The sequence below is a fragment of the Lissotriton helveticus genome, chromosome 2_2, assembly GCF_964261635.1.
Source record: "Lissotriton helveticus chromosome 2_2, aLisHel1.1, whole genome shotgun sequence".
Classification (NCBI taxonomy): domain Eukaryota; kingdom Metazoa; phylum Chordata; class Amphibia; order Caudata; family Salamandridae; genus Lissotriton; species Lissotriton helveticus.
The window spans coordinates 30,390,960-30,403,227 of NC_136060.1; the positions used below are offsets into that span (position 1 = coordinate 30,390,960).

The following is a 12,268-nucleotide window of genomic DNA, read 5'->3' on the forward strand; positions in this document are numbered from 1 at the left end:
AAAATAGCAAACTTAATAGCTTTGTCATTTACAATGCCAATAGTTTTAACTGTTGCAAATGTGACACCTATAGCATTTGTAATGCAATATGTGTTGTATTTACGTGACTTAGATGTATTGATATTTCAAATAACAATGGCTTTTACAGTTTTTAATAATTAATACTGAAATAAAAGTTATTGTAATTTATAATAGCAGTAGCTTAAACTTTTGTAAAAAAGAATTGTGAAGATTATGTTAATTGTATTTTATTGTGACGAAAATCCAAGAACAGAAGTGAATATTAACATCTTTTTGTGACATTTGTAATAAAGCTTGAAACATTGTGAGAACATATTTGAACCAGTTGTTGAATGGTTGCACAGATTGATGCTGTGGTGGCGCGGAGTGATGTTGTGGTGGCGACGAGTGATGCTGTGGCATTCATTGATGCTGTGGTAGCGCCTAGTGAGTTGTATTTCCCATGTGTGATGCTGTGGTGGTGCTGAGTGATGCTGTGGCGAAGCGTTAGATAGATAGAGTGAGGGCGATAGATAGATAGAGTGATGGCGATAGAGTGAGTGTGATAGATAGAGTGTATTTATGTTGCATTGAGTAGTGTAAGTATGAGGTGTGTAATTATACGGCACTGAGTGGTATTATGTGGAGTGTATTTACGTTGCATTGAGAAGAGTAATTATATGGGGTGTAATTATGTGGCACTGAGTGGTAATATGGGGGAGTGTATGTTGTATTCAGTAGAGTAATTATGTGGCACTGAGTGGTATTTGGAGTGTATGCTGCATTGAGTGCAGTGTAATTATGTAGCATATTATGTGGCACTGAGTGGTATTGTGTGGAGTGTGTGTTGCATTCAGTAGAGTGTACTTATGTGGCACTGAGTGGGATTTGGAGTGAATGTTGCATTGAGTGCAGTGTAATTATGTAGCATATAATTATGTGGCACTGAGTGGTATTTGGAGTGTATGTTGCATTGAGAGCTGTGTAATTATGCGGCAGTGCAGTGTGTGTGAGGCAGCGCAGTGTGTGTGTGTACGTGAGGCAGCGCAGTGTGTGTGAGGCAGCGCAGTGTGTGTGAGGGAGGGCAGTGTGTATGTGAGGGAGGGCAGTGTGTATGTGAGGGAGGGCAGTGTGTATGTGAGGCAGCGCAGTGTGTATGTGAGGCAGCGCAGTGTGTATGTGAGGCAGCGCAGTGTGTGTGAAGCAGTGCAGTGTGTGTGAGGCAGCGCAGTGTGTGTGAGGCAGCGCAGTGTGTGTGAGGCAGCGCAGTGTCCAATGTGTGGAAGGCCCTGGTTACTTCAGCATGAATGACGCACCTGCACTTCATAGCAGCTAGATTTAGACCGGCACTGCAGGATTATAAACCCCTTGGAAGCCCTTGAATCGTCTGTACATCCAGTTCTAGGGTCACAAGACGCATTCTGTTGTTTTATCTATTTCCAATACACGTGGCCGTGTTTATATGTGACAGGGTACTGCTTGGCCCAAAACATGGGCTTCAAACGTCTGGTCGCAGAGAGGTGCAGCCGCCTGCAGGCTGGAAGCGCACGGCTTGATATGGAATGATTTACACTTAAATTAAACATGCTGCAAGCAAATACTTTAAAGAGCCAGCCCTGCTAGCATTAGTGTTAATGTATGGACAGTGTTTTGCATCATATAAACGAGCAGAGTAATAAGTGCAGGGATGATTTGGAACAGCTGGGCTAATGCACGCGCTCGCAAAAAGCAGCAGGTTCGTTTTTGTAGTGCCAAAGAGGTGTGTGCAGATGTATGTAAGCGCTTTGGTGCCGGGCGTTCCACAAGCTGCGAGCAAATACTTTAAAGAGCCAGCCCTGCCAGCATTAGTGTTAATGTATTGTCAGTATTTTGTATCATATAAACGAGCACAGTAAGTGCAGAGATGATTTGGAACTGCTGATCTAATGTGCACACTCGCAAAAAGCGCCAGGGCAGTTTTTGTAGCGCCAAAGAGGAGTGCGCAGATGTAAGCGCTTTGGTGCCGGGCATTCCACAAGCTGCGAGCAAATACTTTAGAGAGCCAGCCCTGCCAGCAATAGTGTTAATGTATTGGCAGTGTGTGTCCTGTGTTCGCACTGCTGACCGCAGACCAATTGTGAGTCCTGTCAACGGCTGGAAAAACATGGTTGGGGTGTTGGGGGGGTAAGGGTGGGAGTAAGTGAAGGAGCAGACATGGGGCGAGCAAAATGAAGCTGCAAGAGGAGCTAGAAAAAAAGTACGGGGATTTTAAAAGCAGCTACAGGAAAGCTGCTAACGAGCTAGCTGGCAAAAGCATACGTTTTCAAAGCATGAGCTAAGTGAGACGGACCTGCAGCATGTAGGGGGCCACCAGAAATGCATTAACACCTTGCTTGTAAAACAGGATCAAGTGTAGCCGCCACCAAGTCTGGAGTGGTGTGAAACGTTGCAATAGTTACTAAATGTGTTTGAATGCGAGTCTGCCATCGCACAATAAAGAGAATATTGTCTCCTTGTAAATAAAGATCGTTATCATAGGTAGGAGATGCAAATGTGGCTTTGATGCAGTTGCACATATGGGTGATATTTACACAACAATCTGGCAAATTTGTACCAGAGATAAAAATGTTGTACGAAAGTTTTTTCTTTTTGCGCTTTCACAGTTTGTTTTGTAAGAAAGTGTAAGAAAATACTCTACCCAACACTGCTTCCTTAAGTAAAATAGACGCGACATCATCATGGACCAGAAACTATTGAAAGTAAAGTAGTTACGGAGAGATTACGTTATTTTTGCGCAGGATGACAAGATGTTGATCTGATGCCGCGATTTTTGTATTTTTCAGTAAAGAGAGGAAACAGGGTGTTGCTTCTAGCAGTCCTACAAAGGCCAAGGTTATTGGCAGTGTTAATTTGTAAATCAGTGTTCAACAGCTAAAGCTCCGTTTTACAGAAGAGTTAAGTTCCATAATAAGAACATCTCAAAGTCAGTCTAAAACCGCAATTTACAGGAAGGGCATCCTGCTGGACTTAAAAAAAACACAAAAACAACTATGACAATGACAACAAGCAGTGGCTGCTTAATCAAATGATAACATGGTAGCAAAATGAAACCGACGAGCACTCCAAAGAAGTTTTTATAAAGTGTGAATTAAAACAAGCTCTTGGCATTGCTGTGATTAGGGGGGGGAGGAGAAATGCGGCTCGGGAGCAAATGGTAACGAGCGCGTGAATGGGAAGAGCGGCGGTGGGAGGGGAAGTCGGAGAGTGCGAAGTGCAGGCGGGGGGGCGGGGAGCGGAGCCTTTGAAGTGTGTGGGGTTTTCATGTGGTGACGCGAGGCAGGCGGATAGAAAGGGTGTTCACGAGACCACATGCACTTCTGGAAATCCGCATTTTTCAGAGCTTAGTTTAGCTCTTAGTTTAGCCCCAATAGTCTCGTCCTATTCATTCCTTTCGAAATGGAATAGGACGAAACCTAAAAAAGGTAAAAGGAGTGACCCTGCCCGTTATAGGCCAATCTCACTAATCGATGCCACTGCTAAGATACCGGGGAGGGTTATCCTTGCGCGTCTTGAGACCTGGACGAATAGTACAGAGGTTGTGTCCAGATTGCAATATAGTTTTAGAAGGGGGATGGGTACAACAGAACAGTGCCTAAACCTGTCCCTTATTATGGGCAAGTACATGAAGGCCAGATGGGGTTCCATCCATCTGGCCTTCATGGACTTGTCCAGTGCTTTTGACACGGTTAACCAGAAGAAATTTAGGGGATGAATCGAGCAAATGGGTTTTGAAGAAGCTCTTCTATCTATCCAACGTAGGCTTCATACCTCCACAACGGTTGCCGTACGATACGGTTCTAGGGAGAGAAGACGGGCCCCATTGTCTCCACAGAAGGTGTCCGGCAGGGTTGCTTTTTAGCTCCATTTCTCTTTTTATTGTAGACAAATGGTTTAGAGGCTTTTTTTAATAGAGAAGGAATTTGTTTCCCCTCAAATTGGAGGCAACGCGATCCAATTGTTATCTTATGCGGACAATACTGTTTTAATGGCTTTGACAGCCAACAGCCTCCAAAAGTCACTTAATGCTATAAGTGATTTTATGGCAGCATTGGATTTAAAAGTAAATTGTATTAAATCTTATGTCATGGTGTGTGGCCCTAAAGGAACGAAAACAAGAACATTTGAGGTTAGGGGCAAGACCATTGACAAGTTGAAAAATTGTACATATTTAGGCAATATTTTTAATGATACTATGAATTGGGACCACCTTATCACAGCTAGGGTACAACACACCAGTAGAGTTGTGGAGGGGTTATTTTGCTGTGCCCGCAAGCTAGGCCATAAACCATGACAGAACTGGTTACCCTCTACAAAGCTAAATGTTTGCATGTGGCATCCTATGGGGCGGGAGTTTGGGGCTACTATAATACCCGACAACTGCAGGTCTTGGAAAATAAGTTTATAAAGAGATTATTGTTCCGCGCCACCAAGAAAAATACATACAAGGATCGACTGGACAACAACGCACACAACTGCAAGGAACTCTTCAACATCGTGAAAGAGCTGTCCAACCCCAACGCCGGAAACAATGACATCACCCCGTCGCAAGAACTCTGCAACTCCCTCGCATCCTACTTCCACAACAAGATCACGGACATACACAACAGCTTCAACAACCAACCAACGCAAGCCACAACCGCAACGACGCCACCCACCACCACCCTCCGCACCTGGACCCCGATCAGCACCGAAGACACCTCCCGCACCATGAACTCCATCCATTCCGGATCTCCGACTGACCCCTGCCCTCACCACGTCTTCAACAAAGCCGACGCTGTCCTCGCACCCCACCTGCGGGACATCATCAACACCTCCTTCGACACCGCCACCTTCCCTGAGAGCTGGAAGCACGCCGAACTCAGCGCTCTCCTCAAGAAACCCACAGCAGACCCCACCGACCTCAAGAACTACCGTCCCATCTCGCTCCTCCCGTTCCCGGCCAAAGTCATCGAGAAGACCGTCAACAAACAGCTGGCCGCCTTCCTCGAGACGAATGGATCCCTCGACCCCTCACAGTCGGGCTTCCGAGCGAACCACAGCACCGAGACCGCCCTCATCGCCGCCACCGATGACCTTCGAACTCTGATGGACAACGGAGAAACAGCGGCCCTCATCCTCCTGGACCTCTCCGCGGCTTTCGACACTGTCTGCCACCGCACCCTAGTACAGCGCCTCAGCAACATCGGAATCCAGGAGAAGGCACTGGAATGGATCACCTCCTTCCTCGACGGAAGAACACAGAGAGTCCGCCTACCACCGTACAAGTCAGAGGCCACCAAAGTCATCTGCGGCGTCCCTCAAGGATCCTCACTGAGCCCCACCCTCTTCAACGTCTACATGAGCCCCCTCGCGACCATCGCACGCCAACACAACCTCAACATAATCTCCTACGCCGACGACACCCAGCTGATCCTCTCCCTGACCAACGACCCCGCCACCGCCAGAGCCAACCTGCACGAAGGGATGAGAGATGTAGCCGAATGGATGACGACCAGCCGCCTGAAACTGAACTCGGACAAGACGGAGGTCCTCATCCTAGGCTCCTCGCCCTCCGCCTGGGACGACTCCTGGTGGCCCCCCGCCCTGGGCACCGCACCCAAACCGACGGACCACGCACGCAACCTGGGCTTCATCCTGGACTCCTCCCTCTCCATGACCAGACAAGTCAACGCCGTCTCCTCGTCATGCTTCAACATCCTGCGCATGCTACGTAAGATCTTCCGGTGGATCCCCACCGAGACGAGGAAGACGGTCACCCAGGCCCTCGTCACCAGCCGACTGGACTACGGCAACGCCCTCTACGCCGGAACCACTGCCAAACTCCAGAAGAGACTCCAGCGGATCCAGAACGCCTCGGCCAGACTCATCCTCGACATCCCCCGACGCAGCCACATCTCCGGACACCTGAGAGATCTGCACTGGCTCCCGGTCAACAAGAGAATCACCTTCCGTCTCCTCACCCACGCGCACAAAGCCCTACACGACCAAGGCCCGAGCTACCTCAACAACCGGATCAACTTCTACACTCCCAAGCGCCTCCTCAGATCAACCAACCACGCCCTCGCCGCCGTCCCCCGCATCCGAAGAGCGACAACAGGAGGAAGATCCTTCTCCTACCTGGCCGCCAAGACCTGGAACTCACTCCCGACCGACCTGCGCCTGACCCAAGACCACCTCTCCTTCAGGAAGAAGCTCAAGACCTGGCTGTTCGAGCAGTAATGGCACCCCCCCCCACCCAGCGCCTTGAGACCCTACGGGTGAGTAGTGCGCTCTACAAATGACCTGATTGATTGATTGATTGATTGTTGGCTCCAAATAGTGCTCCCACTCATTTTTGCCATCAGGAGCTTGGGTTGGCCTAGCTTGAAGATCAAATTGGTATCGCTCCATTGCTCTTATAGGCCAAGATTTGGTTATCTGAGGACCTTATGTTCTCAAGAGACGTTATCAAAGATTATACCAACTTAGATAGTACATTGTTTATCCCCTGGCTCCAATTTGTGAAGGACAAATTATATGAGTTAGGTTTGGGACATTATTACGACAATCCTGCAAGTATTGTTACAAAGGTGAAAGATGTTATAAAAGAGTTATTTTATGCCAGGGCCCACCTTCACTGTGCACAATTGGTTGTATCAGGTTCCCCATGTTTATTCCCTGGGGAACAGAAATGTATCTAACTTTTACTACTAACGTTCAAGCACTTCTCAGCATGGCAACGTCTTGTGTTCTTAGGTTTCAAGCAGCAGATCTGAGAGACTCTGCCCCTCTCAGATACTTATTCCAAGTTATCTGGGTCAAGCAGGAGGTCACTCCTGACCAATGGGAGCAGGGAAACTCCCCAAGGATATGACCACATCCTATAGAGTGTGGCATTATTTTGTCTCAGAGTGCACCAAATCTTCCAAATTCACAATGGCTGATTTTCCAGCAGGGAGGTAAGAGCTCGCTAAACACACCCCTAGGATGGATACTTTCCATAGACTCTCCCCCTTGCATCTGCTCATTCTTTGCTTAATCCTAGCTCTGGCTTTGGGTCAAAAGAGTAGAGTTGTAAATGACACAGAGGCCTTCCCCTTCCCTTTGCAGGCCATGGTTTACGACTTCTCCCCCTGCTTTTGCATTCCTGTGTAGCAGCACACTGCCCTCTCAGCAGAGCTGGTTAACCCCAGGGGCTCTTTATCACCTCTTCAAGGCAGCCTGGCTAATCCACTTAACTTTGACCAATCAGGACAGACCACTAGAAGGCTGAATCTGGACTTACAAACAAGAACATTGTATAACTTCTTGTCTGTACATTTTTGGAAAAATGTAACTATATGATATTGTTGGATTCATTACTACCATTTTGGGAAGTCTTTGAATGGAAGTTCTATAATTATCCTATCAGGAGTTGTTAGTTAATAACTTTTTGCCATGTTAACCTTTGTGGCATGAGATTTGCAAGGGGAAAAAGGGCTTGGGCCATTTTTCCAGCACCAGGGCTTATAAAAACATATTTTATAAGTACTTTGCTTATATCTACAGGGCCCCCACCCCATGGGACAACTAGGGGAGACTTTAGGGGCTCTGAATCTTTAGAAATATTGCAGATCCTCCCTCCACAGTGCTCCTACCATCAAAGTCAAATTTGGGCAGCACTTTAGCACAATGTGGGGAGTGAAATGTGACATTTCACTTAACCCAGGGCATATAAAACTCATTTTATAAGGGTCCACCTTAGAAATACCTGACCCCCCCTCCCACCCCTGTGACACCCAGGGGAGACCCTCGGGGTTCCGAATATGCCAAAACATTGCAGGTTATACATTTTTGAGTGCCCCAAACACCAAAGTCGATTTTGAGCACAATTTACTTTTTAAAAGCAGTCCTGACACCCAGGACTGCTTTTAAACTTACCTCAGACTTCAGAAGTGCAAGTGCAAAAAAAGCAACTGGCCTCTAAACTGCCATGCCCTATTCATACTAGGGACAGATAGGTAGTTTCAATCCCCCTGCCCTGATATGTACCAGGGCCCTAGGGGGTAGGTCATGGCACTCATAGGGGTACCCCAACCCTTAGAGTACCCTAGTGTATCTAGGTGTTTTCACAGTATTCTAAGTGTTTTCAGCATAGCACTAGCCCTGGTTAGGCAGAGCGCAGGGTCATTCAGAGTCGGTTACCACCAGTACCATTCAGCAAAAGGTTGGGGAGTGCCCAGGGCACAGGATAACTTTGCAACACCAACATTTAGTTTACATACAATATTACAAGTAACAATGAGGGTGAATGTCTTATAGTTAATGTATTACAAATGTTAAAGAAATTGGAATATGTTATTTAAATACCAACTCTATTCATTTCTCAGCATGTGTTCTGGCTCTTAGGAACAAACTGGACTCTTACGGTCAATACTCTGCTCTGGTGTGATTTCCCTATGGATTTGTTGGATTTTCTACCTTCATTTGTGAGATCAGATCGCTAGCTCTGCTTTGGTGAGGTTCTCCCTATGAATTTGGTGGATTGCCAAACGGTAATTGTCAATTAAGATTTCTTACTTTTCCCATTCTTTGTTGTCATTCTGTAAAGGTGGGAGTTATTATATTGTGTATTATAATACCCCTACAAAACATGTCATATAATTCCGAACACCGCACAAATCAATATCACACAATTCTGCACCACACAACATAATTACACTCCAGATATTACCACTAAGCACCACATAATTACACTACACAAATACACTCTACTTAATAGAACATAAATACACCCCACATAAATGCACTCTTTGCCAAATACCAGCAACGCACTACACTACATAACACACAATTTAAATAAGCATAATTTCACTAAACACCTCACAGTTTCACACCACACAGTTCAACTCCACACATTTCAAATACTCATCGCATAATTCCACACGAAACCACATATTTCAAATGCACAACACAGTTCCACACTACACCACTTGCCTCCAATGCACACAATATATTTCCACATCATGCCACAAAATGTAACACACCACATAAATCAACTCCACAACATACCACAACACACAATACCATTCCATAGAATTACATAAAATTAATTCTATCACACACATTCTCACTGTACATAATTCCAAAACACTTAATATGATTTAATTACTATCCACACCAAACAATTCCAATACAACACATCTCTTCCTTGCAAGTATACCAACACTGGCATCTCTCTCCCACACACCCTCTGCCCCTCTCCTCTCTCTCCCTCTCTCCCACACACCCACACACCCACTTCTCACTCATCGCGCAATATCACTGCCCTGTCTCATCCTTCCCTCACACTACTTGTCTTCTCTCTATGCCTCCTGCTCACACATGCAACTTTTCTGTACATCCTCAAACTCTGCATTAGTCCACCTCTCACCTCCTTCTGCGCCCCCTTCCACTTGTCCCTCTCTCTCTTTCTCTCTCTTGTATTCTCGCTCGCACATCTCTCTCATGCACTATTCCTGCCTCTCTCTTATGGTTAACTTCAGTTTTTCAAGCACAGTTTGTATCCTGTCACTTTGCAAAATTTCCGTACCTCAAACCCACGCTCTCCTTCTCTTAAGGTGTCTTCGGAGTACACTAGCGCTCCCTCTTTTTGCTTCTATGGCCTGCTCTCCCCTTCATTCTATCTTTCTCACACACTATTTCTGTCCTTCTGTCTCAATTTTTTTTTCTCTACAGCTCTCACCACTATCTCTCATCCTATACATCTATCAATGCATCATCTACATCCACTCTCTCATGTATCCCAAACCCCATACCACTACTATGATCACCAAAATAATCATTTCTAGACTCTCTCCTACTCTACCCCTCCTTGCATCATCTGACACCTTTTTACTATACAGATCCCCTAAAACAAACCTTTCTAAACTCTTCTCTTTGACTCCACCCCTCCAAAACTTTTTACTCATCCAAAAGCCTCCTCCTACTGCTAAGACCTTGAAAAAGAAAAAAAATCCTTCACTCTTTTATGCCTCCACTATCCTTTTCAATCAAAATTAACAGACTAACATGTTCACTTCTCAAATTCCATATTCAACTATACTAATATACTACCCAAATAACTGAATAACATATCCACTACTCAAATTACTTCATATTAATACTATACTAATGTTCAACACTAAACCTTTATGGGTTCCGGAGTGGCGTGCTACTCGCCAGAAAAGCGCTTCAACACTCATCAGGGGTAACAAGTGCTATATGAATGCAAATCTTTCTTACCCTTTTTATCCCTCTGCTATCCTTCTCACTCCAAGTAACTGAGTAATATCCACCACTGAAATGACTTCACATTTCACCATATTAATTCACCACTAATCCTTTATAGGCTTCCTGAATAGCACGCGTCAACAAGCGCTATATAAATACAAACCTTTGTCCTCCTCTATCCTTCTGCTATCATTCCAAATCCAAATAACTGACTAACCTATCCACCACTCAAAATGTACTTCCATGTTTCACTTTACTAATTCAACACTAATCCTCTATGGGGGCCAGAGTAGCGTGCTACTCGCCGAAAAAGCGCTTTGGCGCCTCATCAGGGGTAGTAAGCGCTATATAATTACAATACAATACAATACAATTCCACAACTAACAATTCAAATACGGCCCACATAATTCCACTCCACACCACATACATCCACTATAGTACACTCCAAAACGCAAAGGTAAAAAAAAAAACGATCATTTACAACGCGAATAGCTCTAGCTCTCACAAAAAAAAGATACCTTATGCATTGCAAATGCTTGTTTTCACAGGCTAAAACCTAATAGTTCTTTAAGTACACAAGTCAGTAATCCACACTGTACCAACCACAGGCTTCAATGGTGTATCTGAGGTGTTACGAAAAATAGTATTTTTCCATAAAATAGTTTAATTTCCATTTAAGGTTGCGCGTGTCCCATATTAGTTACATGAAAGTGAGAAACTAACAAAATAGTTGCAGAATATGTTCTTTTCATCCACGATCTTGACCCCGCCCCCACATTCAGTGACCCCGCCCCATATCCACTCAGGCTCGTAGTTGCAGAGTTATTATGCATTTCAGCACCTAACAGAACAGATACAGGTTAACTTGAAAGGCTGTAAGTACCCCCATCCTACCTTCCAAATTCCACAGAGTAGCCCAGGACGCTTGGATCAGCTTGTAAAAAGTATCCTCATCCTACCGTATCAATCCTAGAGTGCGAACAAGAAGAGTCTCGCGACCAGGAGTATGTGCCGCGGGAAATGTAACATAGACGAGAAGGTCAGAAATGCTGCACAAACACCCGCAAGGATCCGAGGCGGGAGTATGCCAGTGTTTGAACAAGCGAATCCCGCTGTCAGGGAGTCCCGGAGTAGCGCGTCGAAGAAGTGTCAGTGTGCTGATAGCTACGTAGCTTCAACGAATTGAGTGCAACTGTGGCGGCCATCTTGAAAAGCTAAGGTTCTTTATCTTCGGTCTAGGAGACCACTCGTCGAGGCTGCACCTCCGCAGAACAACTGCTTGTAATCATTAGCTAAATATGTAGTTTTAAAACACAAGATGAGAACGGAATCTTAAGGGATGATTTACTTCACCTAAGCTTACTTTCAAATATTTTTCTATTGGAATTTTACTAAAACAAAAACATCCCATCAAGGTAATTTCGTAGTGGCAAGTGCTGTATATTTGGTGTCCCAGGGATGACGTATACGCCGGTGGTATTCCAAGTTCGAATAATCTTAGGCTGGCACTCTAAAATCAAATGCCTATAGTTGATTTCTGTGTCTGATATTTCACAATTTTCATTATATTCTTCCAACCTTTTGTTAAGTTGTTTAGTCTTTACCCACGAAGCCAAAATGTGTTTTGTCGCATAAGGGGATATACCAGCGAATTCCTCGGACTGTATGATTTTAAGTAGTCCTCCTTAATGCCAGTTATAATTCCGTCCCAGTATGGAGATATGTTCTGTAGGTAAATTCCCCGTTCTCAAGTCAAATCTGGATGGAAATATGTTACAGCGCCAAGTGTGAGGTGAATTCTGTTTGTGTACCCTTATACAGTACTAAGACAAGTAGTTCCATATGCGACAAGCGAGGACACCCATTCCACATGCTGAGGATTGAGCGTATTTGCGTGTCATATGGAACTACTACATGTAAGACACTCCTAAGGCAGGCCCAAGGTACCCCCATGAGCAGGGTGTAGTGTATGTGAAAGGTAGGACATGTACTGGTGTG

General features: G+C 45.2%; 1 protein-coding gene across 2 annotated transcripts in view; it reads right to left on the reverse strand.

Annotated features, from left to right (window-relative positions):
• Nucleotides 1-11,496, reverse strand: part of CENPU (centromere protein U) — a 457,607-nt gene extending 446,111 nt beyond the window's left edge. Inside the window, exon 1 of one of the 2 annotated variants that reach the window (XM_078678017.1) lies at nucleotides 11,165-11,496. The gene's annotated coding sequence lies outside the window, so the exon portion shown is untranslated. The remainder of the gene's footprint in view (nucleotides 1-11,164) is intronic. The other variant, XM_078678018.1, reaches the window with a different exon arrangement.
• Nucleotides 11,497-12,268: the final 772 nt, after the last annotated feature.